This window comes from Neodiprion fabricii, chromosome 7 (genome assembly GCF_021155785.1).
Source record: "Neodiprion fabricii isolate iyNeoFabr1 chromosome 7, iyNeoFabr1.1, whole genome shotgun sequence".
NCBI lineage: Eukaryota > Metazoa > Arthropoda > Insecta > Hymenoptera > Diprionidae > Neodiprion > Neodiprion fabricii.
The window spans coordinates 4,423,371-4,443,397 of NC_060245.1; positions in this window are offsets into that span (position 1 = coordinate 4,423,371).

The window sequence follows — 20,027 nt, forward strand, 5'->3', positions numbered from 1 at the left end:
GGTCGAGACTCCATTTCGAGGTGTGGTACATAAAAGGTCCAGACTCCAATTTTAAGGCGTGAGACGTGAAAGGGTCACACTCTTGTTTCGAGGTGCGGTCTCAAAATGCGAGAGGTATTCTCCGCTTCTCTGTCAAGGGTAAGCCGATCGGACGTATTCACTCCTTAATCATGAAGGAACCGATCAGAGGTTGTCACTCCTCCGCAATGGGCGAACGGATCAGGGGTTTGCGAATTTTCCGTGTTAACATTAGCGTTCTACTTTTTTCCTAACGTATCAGTCAGAACTGGTAAGCAGTTCGCACTTTGATTTCGAGGGGGAATCGCGGCAACGGGTCGAGACTCCATTTCGAGGTGTGGTACATAAAAGGTCCAGACTCCAATTTTAAGGCGTGAGACGTGAAAGGGTCACACTCTTGTTTCGAGGTGCGGTCTCAAAATGCGAGAGGTATTCTCCGCTTCTCTGTCAAGGGTAAGCCGATCGGACGTATTCACTCCTTAATCATGAAGGAACCGATCAGAGGTTGTCACTCCTCCGCAATGGGCGAACGGATCAGGGGTTTGCGAATTTTCCGTGTTAACATTAGCGTTCTACTTTTTTCCTAACGTATCAGTCAGAACTGGTAAGCAGTTCGCACTTTGATTTCGAGGGGGAACCGCGGAAACGGGTCGAGACTCCATTTCGAGGTGTGGTACATAAAAGGTTCAGACTCCAATTTTAAGGTGTGAGACGTGAAAGGGTCACACTCTTGTTTCGAGGTGCGGTCTCAAAATGCGAGAGGTATTCTCCGCTTCTCTGTCAAGGGTAAGCCGATCGGACGTATTCACACCTTAATCATGAAGGAACCGATCAGAGGTTGTCACTCCTCCGCAATGGGCGAACGGATCAGGGGTTTGCGAATTTTCCGTGTTAACATTAGCGTTCTACTTTTTTCCTAACGTATCAGTCAGAACTGGTAAGCAGTTCGCACTTTGATTTCGAGGGGGAATCGCGGCAACGGGTCGAGACTCCATTTCGAGGTGTGGTACATAAAAGGTTCAGACTCCAATTTTAAGGCGTGAGACGTGAAAGGGTCACACTCTTGTTTCGAGGTGCGGTCTCAAAATGCGAGAGGTATTCTCCGCTTCTCTGTCAAGGGTGAACCGATCAGACGTATTCACTCCTCAATCATGGAGGAATCGATCAGGGGTTTGCGAATTTTCCGTGTTAACATTAGCGTTCTACTTTTTTCCTAACGTATCAGTCAGAACTGGTAAGCAGTTTGCACTTTGATTTCGAGGGGGAATCGCGGCAACGGGTCGAGACTCCATTTCGAGATGTGGTACATAAAAGGTCCAGACTCCAATTTTAAGGCGTGAGACGTGAAAGGGTCACACTCTTGTTTCGAGGTGCGGTCTCAAAATGCGAGAGGTATTCTCCGCTTCTCTGTCAAGGGTAAGCCGATCGGACGTATTCACTCCTTAATCATGAAGGAACCGATCAGAGGTTGTCACTCCTCCGCAATGGGCGAACGGATCAGGGGTTTGCGAATTTTCCGTGTTAACATTAGCGTTCTACTTTTTTCCTAACGTATCAGTCAGAACTGGTAAGCAGTTCGCACTTTGATTTCGAGGGGGAATCGCGGCAACGGGTCGAGACTCCATTTCGAGGTGTGGTACATAAAAGGTTCAGACTCCAATTTTAAGGCGTGAGACGTGAAAGGGTCACACTCTTGTTTCGAGGTGCGGTCTCAAAATGCGAGAGGTATTCTCCGCTTCTCTGTCAAGGGTGAACCGATCAGACGTATTCACTCCTCAATCATGGAGGAATCGATCAGGGGTTTGCGAATTTTCCGTGTTAACATTAGCGTTCTACTTTTTTCCTAACGTATCAGTCAGAACTGGTAAGCAGTTCGCACTTTGATTTCGAGGGGGAACCGCGGAAACGGGTCGAGACTCCATTTCGAGGTGTGGTACATAAAAGGTTCAGACTCCAATTTTAAGGTGTGAGACGTGAAAGGGTCACACTCTTGTTTCGAGGTGCGGTCTCAAAATGCGAGAGGTATTCTCCGCTTCTCTGTCAAGGGTAAGCCGATCAGACGTATTCACTTCTTAATCATGGAGGAACCGATCAGAGGTTGTCACTCCTCCGTAATGGGCGAACGGATCAGGGGTTTGCGCATTTTCGAATTTCCATCAACGTTTGATTATTGTTCTACAGCATCAACCATCGCCCTTACGCACTTAGATACATCTTACAACTAATGTATATGAAAGTAATCCTAGTCTTAGAATCTAGCTCTAGAGCAACGTTGCCTTTATATTCCCTCAAACATCAGCCTCAGCCTTTATATTTCAGCCCTCTAGGATCATTGACTTTTGCTTCTATAATTTTACCTTCCAGCATCGGCCACTGTGAACATGCACTTTCTTACCCATACATGTATGTCTACGTCTATGTCTACCTTAGAATTTGGACTCCAGTGAAATAAATCTAAGTATCTGAATTTAGCCCCAGAGCTTTGACCTTCACCTTACTACTCCCTCGAGCATCAGCCTCCGCCTTTAGACTTCTGCCCTTTAGCATCATCGACTTCTGCCTTTAGAAATTTGCCTTACAGCATAAGCCTTTGCATGCATGCACTTTCCTACCCATGCACTTATATCTATTTCAACACTTAAACACTGATTAAATTAATCCTAGTCTCAGATGTAGCCCTAAATCATTCACCTCTGTCTAGGTTAAAGTCCTTGGGTACCATCAATCATTGGTACAGGAAATTTATTATTAAGCTGAATTCTGAAAAAATCAGGTTTAGAAAACCGTTTACATAAATCATTTGATTAGATGGAGAAAAATCTGTCGAGCTAAAAGAACAAAAAAATTAATCGGGAAAATATCATAAGAGTTGGAAAAAACTCAGATTAAACTGGTTAAAAAACTTTGTGGACGCCAACAGGAACAACTTCAATCAGGCCCCCGAAGAGATGCGACGATTCACTGGAAAGCTAACGGAATTTGGATTAAGTGTGTTGCATAATTTTGTGAAAACATAAAGCAATTCATTGGGCCGACGTCGTGGGCACACTTGCAGTACTATTACAAGCATGAAAAGCAAAATTTAGGGGCAAATATGCAAAATGACAAGGTTTTATGTGAATACGGTCTTCCAAATACATGATTTATAGTTTTCGTCGTCTATGATGATATAAGAAAAGTGTTGGCTACGATCGAACATGACTTCATCTAATTTCAATAAATCCTTACGTTTTCGGAACTCCACTATCTGAAAAAAAGTGTTTCAGAAAAATGTTGGTGTCTTTGTCGGTCTATCCCAATAAACTTCGCCAGGATGATCACAGTTGGATGAAAAAATCTGAAATTTATAATTCACATTCCAATAATGGACATGAAAACTTGCAAGTTTTCGTTTCTCTTTGAACGTATGGTTCTTTCGATGAAAATACAAAAAATTGAAAGGACTCCGACACGGTTCATAAATCAGACAACGTTTAAAGACAATACAATAGAAACAGTTTCATGAGAAATGAAGGAACCTGTTGAGAAAAAAAAGAAAATATTCAAGACTAAAACTTCTGATCCCATGTTATAGTTTTTCTAGTAGTTGAACTAGTTTGCGGAAGGATGAAAAATACTGCGTGAAATACTGTTCTTACGACTTGTTGGTCATGTACAACTGTTTGAAATTATGTTGATGGCGTACATGTTTTTTAATTGTCTGCTTCACAACGGTTCTGCTTTTCCCGGGAATCAGTATGAACTAACCTGATGAACAAAGAAAAAAAAAACGCTGGAGGAAATGTCCAGGCAAATGCTGCCATTAGTTTTGGCTGATTGGCGCAATTCTGAAATAAAAAACTCATTTTCCGAGATCAGCTGTGAACCAAAAAAGTAAATATTTTGCAGGGTAGGGAAACAATTTTGTGCCCCTAGGGACACCGAACCCTAAATGATTGACACAACACAGAAATTTTCAATTCAGTGACGTGAAAAAGGAGGAAAAAATTATAATTGAATGGATGGAAAATATGACTAGTACACTAGATAGCTGGAGCTAAAGAAAAATGTGAGTGGCAAATTAAACTCAAATTCGGTTTATTGATGGAGCGTTTCGTACGGTGACTGACGGTACTACTGCAGTTGATTTCTGTAAGTTCGTACAATATTTTGTTAGTACATTCAATATCTGTCATCAGTGAGAACACTGCACAGAACAATTCATCACAAATTCAAACAAAAACATTACGATATCGTGAGGAATAAATAACGTGCGACAGCGTTCTGTTTCAGATAAACCTTGGTTCCACTCACAGCAATCACGTGAAAAGGAAATTCACCCTTTTCAAGCCGCTGCACTCTTCACGTAGCGGTTTCTTCAACGTTGGTTTCGACGTGAGCATGGATCACGTAGGAAACATTGGACTGTGTGGGAAATCAATAAAATCGTGTATTCAAACTATTGATGGGAGTCAATCATATTCAAGTGTAAAAGTTCTGAGTCAAAAGATTAATTTTCTAGATAGATGACTATTCATTGAAAATTGGATCCACTGCTGTCCTATCGTTTTTTTGTCGATAGAGTAGCTGTTCGAGTAACGTAGTAGTTTCTCAAGAAATCCAAATTGACCGAGCTGGAACGGAAAAATCTGTCTGAAAAAAGCTCTAAGGGAAAATTTATTGCGAAGGTTCTTCGCAGATTGTTTCGATTGCAAAGGAATATTCCTCTGTAGACTATAGGAAGTCGGACCAAGAACCATTGCAGCAAATATTATCTTCAAAAGAGAATTATTTCCGTTTTCACAACCAGTGATACCGATGAAAAAAGATCGATTCACCTGGAACAGAGAAATACTCGTTGTGTTAGAAAATTATTCAGAGATTTACTGAAAACAACACGTGATCCACAGAAGAATGATTTTTCCATGACTTCTTGCGAAGTGGATTATTCGAATCCAGTAAAGTATTTGTGGAATGAATAAGCAATTTGCCGGAACTTGATGAAACGTCTGACACACAGACGTTTCTTTCATCATTTTAGTATGAGTAGGAAATGATTGAGTGACCTGGAACATAGTGTGAAATTATAGCTGCAATAAAGGCAAAGTTTTGTGAGCACAATAACAGCAGGTATAAAAAGGATTTTACCGTCGCATCATACAGCAGAAATGGACAATTATCGGCCAAATAGATGATTGACATCATTCTGATCGTCATTTCCATATTCAGGATTTTAATTCCCGTGTATCAAAAAATGCCGCTCTTGTTCTCAGTCTGAAGGTATCAAGTCAGGAGTAGAAAACGTGCAATAACGTTCTGTTTCAGAGAAACCTTCATTCAACTTAGGGAAATCACGCGAAAAGAAATTTCTCAGTTTCCAAGCTGCTGCACTCATCTCGTAGCGGTTTCTCCAACGTTCGTTTCGGCATGAGCATGGATCACGTCAAAAACAGTGAACTGTAATGAAAATGAATGGAAACGTGTATTCAAACATTTAACGCAAGTCAATCGTATTTGCGTGTAGTACTTCTGAGTCGTAATATTGATTTCCTAGGTGGATAATTAATCATTAAAAATCCGTTCGTCTGCTCACCTATCGTTCTTGTTTCGATAAAGTAGCCGTTCGTGTGCCTACGTCGTTTCTCAAGAAAACCAGATTGACCGACCTGAAACAGAAAAATCTATCTGAAGAAAGGCTCGAAGAAAATATTTAATGCAATAGTTTTTGGCAGATTGTTTCGATTGCAAAAGAATATTCTTCTTTGGACAATCGATTATCGGACCAAGAACCATTGCAGCAAATATTTTCTTCAAAATAAGATTATTTCCGTTTTCGCAACCAGTGACGTCGATGAAACCGGATCGATTCACCTGCAACAGAGAAATGCACGTTGTATTGAAAAATGATTCACAATTCGACTGAAAACAAAACGTAATCCTCAAAAGAGTGATTTTTCCAAGATTTCTTGCAAATTGCATTATTCGATACTAGAAAAGTATTTGTAAAACGAATAAGCAGTTTGCGGAAACTTGTTGTAACGTCTGTTTGCCAGTTTGTTTGTTTCATAATTTTAGTATAAGTAGGATAAGATTAAGTGACCTGAAAAAAAGTATGAAATTATAGCTGCAACAGACAAAAAGTGTTATTAGCACAATAAGGGGGGGGAAAAAAAAATGACTTTACCGTCACATTATATAGGAGAAATAGAAAATTATCGACCGTAAAAATGCTTTGCATAATCATCATCGTCATTTCCACATTCAGGATTTTCATTCCCGTGGATCGGAAGATGCCGCGTTTTTTCTCAGAGTCAGAGGGTGTGTCAAGTCAGCGCGCAAAAGGCAGCGATGTCTAACTTGCACACGGGTTAAAAACAAAAGAAAAAAAAAAAAATTCACGTTAGAATTGTTGATAGCGTTCGCGAAATCGACGCGCTAAAAGGCGCGATCGATTGATTCGGAAGAAGGCACAACTTAGAGTAACTGGACTTGTCGCATAATCCTTTAGAAAGAAAATCCGCATCAGCGTCTTTACAATTCCGACACATTGCGATGCTGATTCTTTTTCTCAGATACGAAATCAAGTCCGGGCAGGGGGTTGGGGGAGGATGAACAGCATGCATTGTCTGGCGTGACGGTCGGCGGTCCTCTTCGACGCGACGTCTTCGGGCTCAGCATCTCTTCTCATCCAGCGCACCACGAAACGCGTGGATGATTCAGAGACGCGTTCAGCCCATTCAGGCGATTACAGAAAGTGGCATTCGGAGGAACCGGCAAAGTCAAGACGTCGGGAGAACACGCGAATTTCAGCATCATCAAAAGTTACCACGACTGAACAATAATTCTGCAATCGCCTGACGCTGTGGAATGTACAAAAGTTAGTCACTTCCGGTACATCGCGACCTGCCTACCCTCGCCTGATTCCCTGTATCTTCGAACCACCCAACGGAGTTTTCGAAATATAGAAAATAAAAGAAAAAACAAATAAAAAAAGGAGAGACGGACACTCGCACTCACAATCATGAACAACCGATCCCATTGCATTCCCCTCCCTACCTGCCCGATTCAATACCTATATACGAGCTAACGATTGTCACACTCTTTCCAACACAATCATTCTTCTCCAATCGCCTCGTGGTTGTGTGAGTGACTTACTTGTTCGTCGTGTACCTGTAGGGAGGAATCTGTTCCTGTACCGCCACCCGCCAGCTACTCTTACACTGAGTAGTGTTGCGATTGCTGGAGGGCTCGTGGTACAAAAACGACAAGAAAATAAAACGGGTTAGACATCCTATATGATGCTTAACAGCATCTTTCTAAGCGAGCTAAACCTGCAATTGTTCAATTCGTGCTGGCTGATGTAAAACGGAAAGTAACTCGAATAAAAGCATGCAATTGAACTGCGTTAACTTGTGCCAGACTTTAGGAGTTAAATCGATTACAGAATCGTTGAGAAATAATCAAACCTCAGGTAAATCCACCGCTTAAACGACAATACCTCGAATAATTTCAAAAGTCAATCTAATTTTGGTTTTGCAAGTGTCGAGTAAGCGGGGGTTCCCTGTCGCGATGCTCATTCCGCTTCAGGCAGCGGGCAACGGTTGTGACAATACTTGGACATTGCTCGATAAGATTACAAGGAAATGATTCGATTGACGAATGAGCTCCGCTGCCTTAGCGAATGAGCCTATCCGTGCAGCTAAGCGAACATTTTGTGTGACAATTTTTACCGCCACGCCACCTGACAAAGGGACACCAGGGAACAAACAACCAAACCCAAACGCGTGCGACTCACGGACGTTTCCGATTATTCCAGGGGTTACTCGGATGTCTCTGCTTCCGAGCCATGGCGCAGTGTCCCCAGCAAATTCCAACAGTCATCAAATGTGTCAGCGTCACGTTTTTCCTTTTGCTCATTTCCTCGAGGCTTCTCGTAGTTGAACTGAAAAGTCAATCCATATCTTTTGCTCAGTTCATCTATCGAAGTTTGTTCAACAGGTATCGGCACGGTCAAAGCAAATTAATTATTTTACATTATTTCTTCAAATAGGCATATCGTTGATGTTACATATTTTAACGTAATTCGATGCGTTTCTTTTGCTTGAATAGTAACTCAAGGATAGATATTTCTCTTACCCGTCACAGGCCCCTTTGCACTTCGACGTGCGTTATTTTCGCATCATCTTATTGGACAGCTTCAGGATTGCATGCGTGCTCGTTGCGCTGAAGTGTAAGAGAATACGCATGTTAAATCACACGATAAATTCGGATTTCATGTAAGCACACGCCGCGCCGCTGCGTGTATCAAAAATAATTGTAACTTCGAAAGAATGATCTGCAGAGTGTACAAATGAAAGACAGAAGCACGCGTAAGTACACAGAATTGAAGATCAGATGTAGTTCAGAACGGAGTGAGGAGATTATGAATAGACAGCTGGTAAGTAATAATCGTAACGATAGCGTACCTATATTTCCCCATGAAGAATCAGTCGGTGCAGCAGCGACGTTCCTTCTGTATGTTCGTTCGATCAAGGAACGCAATTCAGTCCATTTATAACCATGACTGACGTTATAACTGCAGTTGAATTCCGTAATTCGGTGCGATATTTTGTAAGTGTATTCACACTGCATCATCAACGAGTACACCGCATCGTAAAATTCACTACAAATTGAAACAAAAATATAATGATAAAGTGAGGGATGAATGATGTGCGATCGCTTTCCATCTCAGATAAATCCTACACCGTAGTTTCAGGGTGCATTATTCATCGAAGCGCGAAAAGGTACGAAAAACTTGCTCGAGGTATCCGAACAGTTGTCTGATAATATTCTGTCCGCAACATCGACTGGCCATGAAAATCCGTAAGAAAATCGGTATCGGTCGACCATGAAAATATAGCCGGCAAGAATCAAATCAAAAACGTACCTGCTTATCCTCGTGGAGAAGCAGTCTGTGCACCTTCGACGTTTGTTCTGTATGCTCGTCTGATGAAGGAAAACAATTCGGTCCGTTTATGACAATGACTGACGATATAACTGCAGGTCGGTTCTGTAAGTTGGAACGAAACTTTGTTAGTGTATTCAATCTACAACATCAATGGATACCCTCATGTTGTAACGATGTAAAATTCACCGGGAATATAAACAAAACTAGAATGCTGTATGAACAGAATGAATTATGTGCGATCGGTTTTCATTTCAGATAAACACTACATCGTAATTTCAGGTTGCATCATTTAACGGCGCGTGAAAAGATGCGAAAAACTAGCTCGACATGTCCGAACAGTTGTCCGATAATTTTTTTTCTCTGCAACATCGACAGGCCATAAAATTCCGTAAGAGAAACGAAATCAGTAGACGATGAAAAGATACCTGGCAAGTCAGAATCATATCGATGACGTACCTGTTTATCCTCATGGAGAGGCATTCGGCGCAACTAGGACGTTCGTTTCGTATGCTCGTCCGATGAAGGAATACAATTCTGTCCATTTATGACCATGACTGAGGATATAACTGCATGTCGTGTCTGTAAGTTTTGACAATATTTGATTAGTGTATTCGATCTGAAACCTCAACCGATACACCGCGTTGTAAAATTCACCCCGAATATAAACGAAACTAGAATGCTATACGAGCGGAACAAATAATGTTCGATCGATCTCCATTTCAGGTAAACACTACATTGTAATTTCAGGTTGCATCATTCAACGGCGGGTGAAAAGATACGAAAAAGTAGCGCGACATATCCGAACAGTTGTCTGATAATTTTTTCTTTTCTGCAAGATCGACAGGCCATAAAATTCCGTAAGAGAAACGAAATCAGTAGACGTTGAAAAGATACCTGGCAAGTAAGAATCATATCGATGACGTACCTGTTCGTCTTCATGGAGAGGCATTCGGAACACCTTCGACGTTTGTTCTGTGTGTTCGTCTGATGATTGAATACAATTCTGTCCAGTTTAAACCAAGACTGCTGATGTAACTGCAGGTCGTCTCTGTCAGTTGGAACAAGATTCCGTTAGTTTATTGAATCTCCGATGTCAATGGGTGAACCGCGTCGTAAAATTCTCTACAAATTCAAACAAAAATATAATGATAACGTGAGGGATGAACGATGTGCGATCGCTTTCCATTTCAGGTGAACACTACATTGTAATTTCAGGTTGCATTATTCAACGAGGCGTGAAAAGGTACGGAAAAATTAGCTCGAGGTATCCGAACAGTTGTCTGATAATACTTTGTTCCCGCAACATCGACTGGCCATAAAAATCCGTAAGAAAAACGGTATCAGTTGACCATGAAAATATAGCCGGTAAGAAAGAATCATATCGATGACGTACCTGTTTATCCTCATGGAGAGGCATTCGGTACACCTTCGACGTTTGTTCTGTATGCTCGTCTGACGAATGGATACAATTCAGTCCAGATCGAACCGTGACTGACGATATAACTGCAGGTCGTTTCTGTAAGTTGGAACAATATTTTGTTAGTTTATTCAATCTCCAACATCAATGGATACACCGTGATGTAAAATTCACCGCGAATACAAACAAAATATAATGATAATGTGAGGGATGAATGATGTTCCATCGCTTTACATCTCAGGTGAACACTGAATCGTAATTTCAGGTTGCATTATCCAACGAGGCGTGCAAAGGTACGGAAAAATCAGCTCGAGGTATCCCAACAGTTATTTGATAAAATTTTTTCTCTGCAACGTCGACTGGCCATCAAATTTTGTGAGAATGAACGAAATTCGCAGACGATGAAACGACAACTGGTCAGCAAGAATCATATCGACAACGTACCTGGTTCTTCCTCATGAAGAAGCAGTCGGTACAGCTGCAACGTTCGTTCTGTGTGCTCGCCTGGTGATGGAACGCAATTTGGTTCATTTCTTACAATGCCTGACGATACTACTGCAGTTGATTTCTGTAAGTTCGTATAATATTTCGTTAGTACATTCAATATTTATAATCAGTGAGAACACTGCACTGACCAATTCAGCACAAATTCAAACAAAAACCTTATGATATCGTGAGGAATAAATAACATGCGATGTCGCTCTGTTCAGATAAACCTTGATTCGACTTTGAGCAATCACGTGAGAAGAAGTTTCTCAGTTTCCAAGCTGCTGCACTCATCTCGTAGCGGTTTCTCCAACGTTCGTTTCGGCATGAGCATGGATCACGTCAAAAACAGTGAACTGTAATGAAAATGAATGGAAACATGTATTCAAACATTTAACGCAAGTCAATCGTATTTGCGTGTAGTACTTCTGAGTCGTAATATTGATTTCCTAGGTGGATAATTAATCATTAAAAATCCGTTCGTTTGCTCACCTATCGTTCTTGTTTCGATAAAGTAGCCGTTCGTGTGCCTACGTCGTTTCTCAAGAAAACCAGATTGACCGACCTGAAACAGAAAAATCTATCTGAAGAAAGGCTCGAAGAAAATATTTAATGCAATAGTTTTTGGCAGATTGTTTCGATTGCAAAAGAATATTCTTCTTTGGACAATCGATTATCGGACCAAGAACCATTGCAGCAAATATTTTCTTCAAAATAAGATTATTTCCGTTTTCGCAACCAGTGACGTCGATGAAACCGGATCGATTCACCTGCAACAGAGAAATGCACGTTGTATTGAAAAATGATTCACAATTCGACTGAAAACAAAACGTAATCCTCAAAAGAGTGATTTTTCCAAGATTTCTTGCAAATTGCATTATTCGATACTAGAAAAGTATTTGTAAAACGAATAAGCAGTTTGCGGAAACTTGTTGTAACGTCTGTTTGCCAGTTTGTTTGTTTCATAATTTTAGTATAAGTAGGATAAGATTAAGTGACCTGAAAAAAAGTATGAAATTATAGCTGCAACAGACAAAAAGTGTTATTAGCACAATAAGGGGGGGGGAAAAAAAAATGACTTTACCGTCACATTATATAGGAGAAATAGAAAATTATCGACCGTAAAAATGCTTTGCATAATCATCATCGTCATTTCCACATTCAGGATTTTCATTCCCGTGGATCGGAAGATGCCGCGTTTTTTCTCAGAGTCAGAGGGTGTGTCAAGTCAGCGCGCAAAAGGCAGCGATGTCTAACTTGCACACGGGTTAAAAACAAAAGAAAAAAAAAAAAATTCACGTTAGAATTGTTGATAGCGTTCGCGAAATCGACGCGCTAAAAGGCGCGATCGATTGATTCGGAAGAAGGCACAACTTAGAGTAACTGGACTTGTCGCATAATCCTTTAGAAAGAAAATCCGCATCAGCGTCTTTACAATTCCGACACATTGCGATGCTGATTCTTTTTCTCAGATACGAAATCAAGTCCGGGCAGGGGGTTGGGGGAGGATGAACAGCATGCATTGTCTGGCGTGACGGTCGGCGGTCCTCTTCGACGCGACGTCTTCGGGCTCAGCATCTCTTCTCATCCAGCGCACCACGAAACGCGTGGATGATTCAGAGACGCGTTCAGCCCATTCAGGCGATTACAGAAAGTGGCATTCGGAGGAACCGGCAAAGTCAAGACGTCGGGAGAACACGCGAATTTCAGCATCATCAAAAGTTACCACGACTGAACAATAATTCTGCAATCGCCTGACGCTGTGGAATGTACAAAAGTTAGTCACTTCCGGTACATCGCGACCTGCCTACCCTCGCCTGATTCCCTGTATCTTCGAACCACCCAACGGAGTTTTCGAAATATAGAAAATAAAAGAAAAAACAAATAAAAAAAGGAGAGACGGACACTCGCACTCACAATCATGAACAACCGATCCCATTGCATTCCCCTCCCTACCTGCCCGATTCAATACCTATATACGAGCTAACGATTGTCACACTCTTTCCAACACAATCATTCTTCTCCAATCGCCTCGTGGTTGTGTGAGTGACTTACTTGTTCGTCGTGTACCTGTAGGGAGGAATCTGTTCCTGTACCGCCACCCGCCAGCTACTCTTACACTGAGTAGTGTTGCGATTGCTGGAGGGCTCGTGGTACAAAAACGACAAGAAAATAAAACGGGTTAGACATCCTATATGATGCTTAACAGCATCTTTCTAAGCGAGCTAAACCTGCAATTGTTCAATTCGTGCTGGCTGATGTAAAACGGAACGTAACTCGAATAAAAGCATGCAATTGAACTGCGTTAACTTGTGCCAGACTTTAGGAGTTAAATCGATTACAGAATCGTTGAGAAATAATCAAACCTCAGGTAAATCCACCGCTTAAACGACAATACCTCGAATAATTTCAAAAGTCAATCTAATTTTGGTTTTGCAAGTGTCGAGTAAGCGGGGGTTCCCTGTCGCGATGCTCATTCCGCTTCAGGCAGCGGGCAACGGTTGTGACAATACTTGGACATTGCTCGATAAGATTACAAGGAAATGATTCGATTGACGAATGAGCTCCGCTGCCTTAGCGAATGAGCCTATCCGTGCAGCTAAGCGAACATTTTGTGTGACAATTTTTACCGCCACGCCACCTGACAAAGGGACACCAGGGAACAAACAACCAAACCCAAACGCGTGCGACTCACGGACGTTTCCGATTATTCCAGGGGTTACTCGGATGTCTCTGCTTCCGAGCCATGGCGCAGTGTCCCCAGCAAATTCCAACAGTCATCAAATGTGTCAGCGTCACGTTTTTCCTTTTGCTCATTTCCTCGAGGCTTCTCGTAGTTGAACTGAAAAGTCAATCCATATCTTTTGCTCAGTTCATCTATCGAAGTTTGTTCAACAGGTATCGGCACGGTCAAAGCAAATTAATTATTTTACATTATTTCTTCAAATAGGCATATCGTTGATGTTACATATTTTAACGTAATTCGATGCGTTTCTTTTGCTTGAATAGTAACTCAAGGATAGATATTTCTCTTACCCGTCACAGGCCCCTTTGCACTTCGACGTGCGTTATTTTCGCATCATCTTATTGGACAGCTTCAGGATTGCATGCGTGCTCGTTGCGCTGAAGTGTAAGAGAATACGCATGTTAAATCACACGATAAATTCGGATTTCATGTAAGCACACGCCGCGCCGCTGCGTGTATCAAAAATAATTGTAACTTCGAAAGAATGATCTGCAGAGTGTACAAATGAAAGACAGAAGCACGCGTAAGTACACAGAATTGAAGATCAGATGTAGTTCAGAACGGAGTGAGGAGATTATGAATAGACAGCTGGTAAGTAATAATCGTAACGATAGCGTACCTATATTTCCCCATGAAGAATCAGTCGGTGCAGCAGCGACGTTCCTTCTGTATGTTCGTTCGATCAAGGAACGCAATTCAGTCCATTTATAACCATGACTGACGTTATAACTGCAGTTGAATTCCGTAATTCGGTGCGATATTTTGTAAGTGTATTCACACTGCATCATCAACGAGTACACCGCATCGTAAAATTCACTACAAATTGAAACAAAAATATAATGATAAAGTGAGGGATGAATGATGTGCGATCGCTTTCCATCTCAGATAAATCCTACACCGTAGTTTCAGGGTGCATTATTCATCGAAGCGCGAAAAGGTACGAAAAACTTGCTCGAGGTATCCGAACAGTTGTCTGATAATATTCTGTCCGCAACATCGACTGGCCATGAAAATCCGTAAGAAAATCGGTATCGGTCGACCATGAAAATATAGCCGGCAAGAATCAAATCAAAAACGTACCTGCTTATCCTCGTGGAGAAGCAGTCTGTGCACCTTCGACGTTTGTTCTGTATGCTCGTCTGATGAAGGAAAACAATTCGGTCCGTTTATGACAATGACTGACGATATAACTGCAGGTCGGTTCTGTAAGTTGGAACGAAACTTTGTTAGTGTATTCAATCTACAACATCAATGGATACCCTCATGTTGTAACGATGTAAAATTCACCGGGAATATAAACAAAACTAGAATGCTGTATGAACAGAATGAATTATGTGCGATCGGTTTTCATTTCAGATAAACACTACATCGTAATTTCAGGTTGCATCATTTAACGGCGCGTGAAAAGATGCGAAAAACTAGCTCGACATGTCCGAACAGTTGTCCGATAATTGTTTTTCTCTGCAACATCGACAGGCCATAAAATTCCGTAAGAGAAACGAAATCAGTAGACGATGAAAAGATACCTGGCAAGTCAGAATCATATCGATGACGTACCTGTTTATCCTCATGGAGAGGCATTCGGCGCAACTAGGACGTTCGTTTCGTATGCTCGTCCGATGAAGGAATACAATTCTGTCCATTTATGACCATGACTGAGGATATAACTGCATGTCGTGTCTGTAAGTTTTGACAATATTTGATTAGTGTATTCGATCTGAAACCTCAACCGATACACCGCGTTGTAAAATTCACCCCGAATATAAACGAAACTAGAATGCTATACGAGCGGAACAAATAATGTTCGATCGATCTCCATTTCAGGTAAACACTACATTGTAATTTCAGGTTGCATCATTCAACGGCGGGTGAAAAGATACGAAAAAGTAGCGCGACATATCCGAACAGTTGTCTGATAATTTTTTCTTTTCTGCAAGATCGACAGGCCATAAAATTCCGTAAGAGAAACGAAATCAGTAGACGTTGAAAAGATACCTGGCAAGTAAGAATCATATCGATGACGTACCTGTTCGTCTTCATGGAGAGGCATTCGGAACACCTTCGACGTTTGTTCTGTGTGTTCGTCTGATGATTGAATACAATTCTGTCCAGTTTAAACCAAGACTGCTGATGTAACTGCAGGTCGTCTCTGTCAGTTGGAACAAGATTCCGTTAGTTTATTGAATCTCCGATGTCAATGGGTGAACCGCGTCGTAAAATTCTCTACAAATTCAAACAAAAATATAATGATAACGTGAGGGATGAACGATGTGCGATCGCTTTCCATTTCAGGTGAACACTACATTGTAATTTCAGGTTGCATTATTCAACGAGGCGTGAAAAGGTACGGAAAAATTAGCTCGAGGTATCCGAACAGTTGTCTGATAATACTTTGTTCCCGCAACATCGACTGGCCATAAAAATCCGTAAGAAAAACGGTATCAGTTGACCATGAAAATATAGCCGGTAAGAAAGAATCATATCGATGACGTACCTGTTTATCCTCATGGAGAGGCATTCGGTACACCTTCGACGTTTGTTCTGTATGCTCGTCTGACGAATGGATACAATTCAGTCCAGATCGAACCGTGACTGACGATATAACTGCAGGTCGTTTCTGTAAGTTGGAACAATATTTTGTTAGTTTATTCAATCTCCAACATCAATGGATACACCGTGATGTAAAATTCACCGCGAATACAAACAAAATATAATGATAATGTGAGGGATGAATGATGTTCCATCGCTTTACATCTCAGGTGAACACTGAATCGTAATTTCAGGTTGCATTATCCAACGAGGCGTGCAAAGGTACGGAAAAATCAGCTCGAGGTATCCCAACAGTTATTTGATAAAATTTTTTCTCTGCAACGTCGACTGGCCATCAAATTTTGTGAGAATGAACGAAATTCGCAGACGATGAAACGACAACTGGTCAGCAAGAATCATATCGACAACGTACCTGGTTCTTCCTCATGAAGAAGCAGTCGGTACAGCTGCAACGTTCGTTCTGTGTGCTCGCCTGGTGATGGAACGCAATTTGGTTCATTTCTTACAATGCCTGACGATACTACTGCAGTTGATTTCTGTAAGTTCGTATAATATTTCGTTAGTACATTCAATATTTATAATCAGTGAGAACACTGCACTGACCAATTCAGCACAAATTCAAACAAAAACCTTATGATATCGTGAGGAATAAATAACATGCGATGTCGCTCTGTTCAGATAAACCTTGATTCGACTTTGAGCAATCACGTGAGAAGAAGTTTCTCAGTTTCCAAGCTGCTGCACTCATCTCGTAGCGGTTTCTCCAACGTTCGTTTCGGCATGAGCATGGATCACGTCAAAAACAGTGAACTGTAATGAAAATGAATGGAAACATGTATTCAAACATTTAACGCAAGTCAATCGTATTTGCGTGTAGTACTTCTGAGTCGTAATATTGATTTCCTAGGTGGATAATTAATCATTAAAAATCCGTTCGTTTGCTCACCTATCGTTCTTGTTTCGATAAAGTAGCCGTTCGTGTGCCTACGTCGTTTCTCAAGAAAACCAGATTGACCGACCTGAAACAGAAAAATCTATCTGAAGAAAGGCTCGAAGAAAATATTTAATGCAATAGTTTTTGGCAGATTGTTTCGATTGCAAAAGAATATTCTTCTTTGGACAATCGATTATCGGACCAAGAACCATTGCAGCAAATATTTTCTTCAAAATAAGATTATTTCCGTTTTCGCAACCAGTGACGTCGATGAAACCGGATCGATTCACCTGCAACAGAGAAATGCACGTTGTATTGAAAAATGATTCACAATTCGACTGAAAACAAAACGTAATCCTCAAAAGAGTGATTTTTCCAAGATTTCTTGCAAATTGCATTATTCGATACTAGAAAAGTATTTGTAAAACGAATAAGCAGTTTGCGGAAACTTGTTGTAACGTCTGTTTGCCAGTTTGTTTGTTTCATAATTTTAGTATAAGTAGGATAAGATTAAGTGACCTGAAAAAAAGTATGAAATTATAGCTGCAACAGACAAAAAGTGTTATTAGCACAATAAGGGGGGGGGAAAAAAAAATGACTTTACCGTCACATTATATAGGAGAAATAGAAAATTATCGACCGTAAAAATGCTTTGCATAATCATCATCGTCATTTCCACATTCAGGATTTTCATTCCCGTGGATCGGAAGATGCCGCGTTTTTTCTCAGAGTCAGAGGGTGTGTCAAGTCAGCGCGCAAAAGGCAGCGATGTCTAACTTGCACACGGGTTAAAAACAAAAGAAAAAAAAAAAAATTCACGTTAGAATTGTTGATAGCGTTCGCGAAATCGACGCGCTAAAAGGCGCGATCGATTGATTCGGAAGAAGGCACAACTTAGAGTAACTGGACTTGTCGCATAATCCTTTAGAAAGAAAATCCGCATCAGCGTCTTTACAATTCCGACACATTGCGATGCTGATTCTTTTTCTCAGATACGAAATCAAGTCCGGGCAGGGGGTTGGGGGAGGATGAACAGCATGCATTGTCTGGCGTGACGGTCGGCGGTCCTCTTCGACGCGACGTCTTCGGGCTCAGCATCTCTTCTCATCCAGCGCACCACGAAACGCGTGGATGATTCAGAGACGCGTTCAGCCCATTCAGGCGATTACAGAAAGTGGCATTCGGAGGAACCGGCAAAGTCAAGACGTCGGGAGAACACGCGAATTTCAGCATCATCAAAAGTTACCACGACTGAACAATAATTCTGCAATCGCCTGACGCTGTGGAATGTACAAAAGTTAGTCACTTCCGGTACATCGCGACCTGCCTACCCTCGCCTGATTCCCTGTATCTTCGAACCACCCAACGGAGTTTTCGAAATATAGAAAATAAAAGAAAAAACAAATAAAAAAAGGAGAGACGGACACTCGCACTCACAATCATGAACAACCGATCCCATTGCATTCCCCTCCCTACCTGCCCGATTCAATACCTATATACGAGCTAACGATTGTCACACTCTTTCCAACACAATCATTCTTCTCCAATCGCCTCGTGGTTGTGTGAGTGACTTACTTGTTCGTCGTGTACCTGTAGGGAGGAATCTGTTCCTGTACCGCCACCCGCCAGCTACTCTTACACTGAGTAGTGTTGCGATTGCTGGAGGGCTCGTGGTACAAAAACGACAAGAAAATAAAACGGGTTAGACATCCTATATGATGCTTAACAGCATCTTTCTAAGCGAGCTAAACCTGCAATTGTTCAATTCGTGCTGGCTGATGTAAAACGGAACGTAACTCGAATAAAAGCATGCAATTGAACTGCGTTAACTTGTGCCAGACTTTAGGAGTTAAATCGATTACAGAATCGTTGAGAAATAATCAAACCTCAGGTAAATCCACCGCTTAAACGACAATACCTCGAATAATTTCAAAAGTCAATCTAATTTTGGTTTTGCAAGTGTCGAGTAAGCGGGGGTTCCCTGTCGCGATGCTCATTCCGCTTCAGGCAGCGGGCAACGGTTGTGACAATACTTGGACATTGCTCGATAAGATTACAAGGAAATGATTCGATTGACGAATGAGCTCCGCTGCCTTAGCGAATGAGCCTATCCGTGCAGCTAAGCGAACATTTTGTGTGACAATTTTTACCGCCACGCCACCTGACAAAGGGACACCAGGGAACAAACAACCAAACCCAAACGCGTGCGACTCACGGACGTTTCCGATTATTCCAGGGGTTACTCGGATGTCTCTGCTTCCGAGCCATGGCGCAGTGTCCCCAGCAAATTCCAACAGTCATCAAATGTGTCAGCGTCACGTTTTTCCTTTTGCTCATTTCCTCGAGGCTTCTCGTAGTTGAACTGAAAAGTCAATCCATATCTTTTGCTCAGTTCATCTATCGAAGTTTGTTCAACAGGTATCGGCACGGTCAAAGCAAATTAATTATTTTACATTATTTCTTCAAATAGGCATATCGTTGGTGTTACATATTTTAACGTAATTCGATGCGTTTCTTTTGCTTGAATAGTAACTCAAGGATAGATATTTCTCTTACCCGTCACAGGCCCCTTTGCACTTCGACGTGCGTTATTTTCGCATCATCTTATTGGACAGCTTCAGGATTGCATGCGTGCTCGTTGCGCTGAAGTGTAAGAGAATACGCATGTTAAATCACACGATAAATTCGGATTTCATGTAAGCACACGCCGCGCCGCTGCGTGTATCAAAAATAATTGTAACTTCGAAAGAATGATCTGCAGAGTGTACAAATGAAAGACAGAAGCACGCGTAAGTACACAGAATTGAAGATCAGATGTAGTTCAGAACGGAGTGAGGAGATTATGAATAGACAGCTGGTAAGTAATAATCGTAACGATAGCGTACCTATATTTCCCCATGAAGAATCAGTCGGTGCAGCAGCGACGTTCCTTCTGTATGTTCGTTCGATC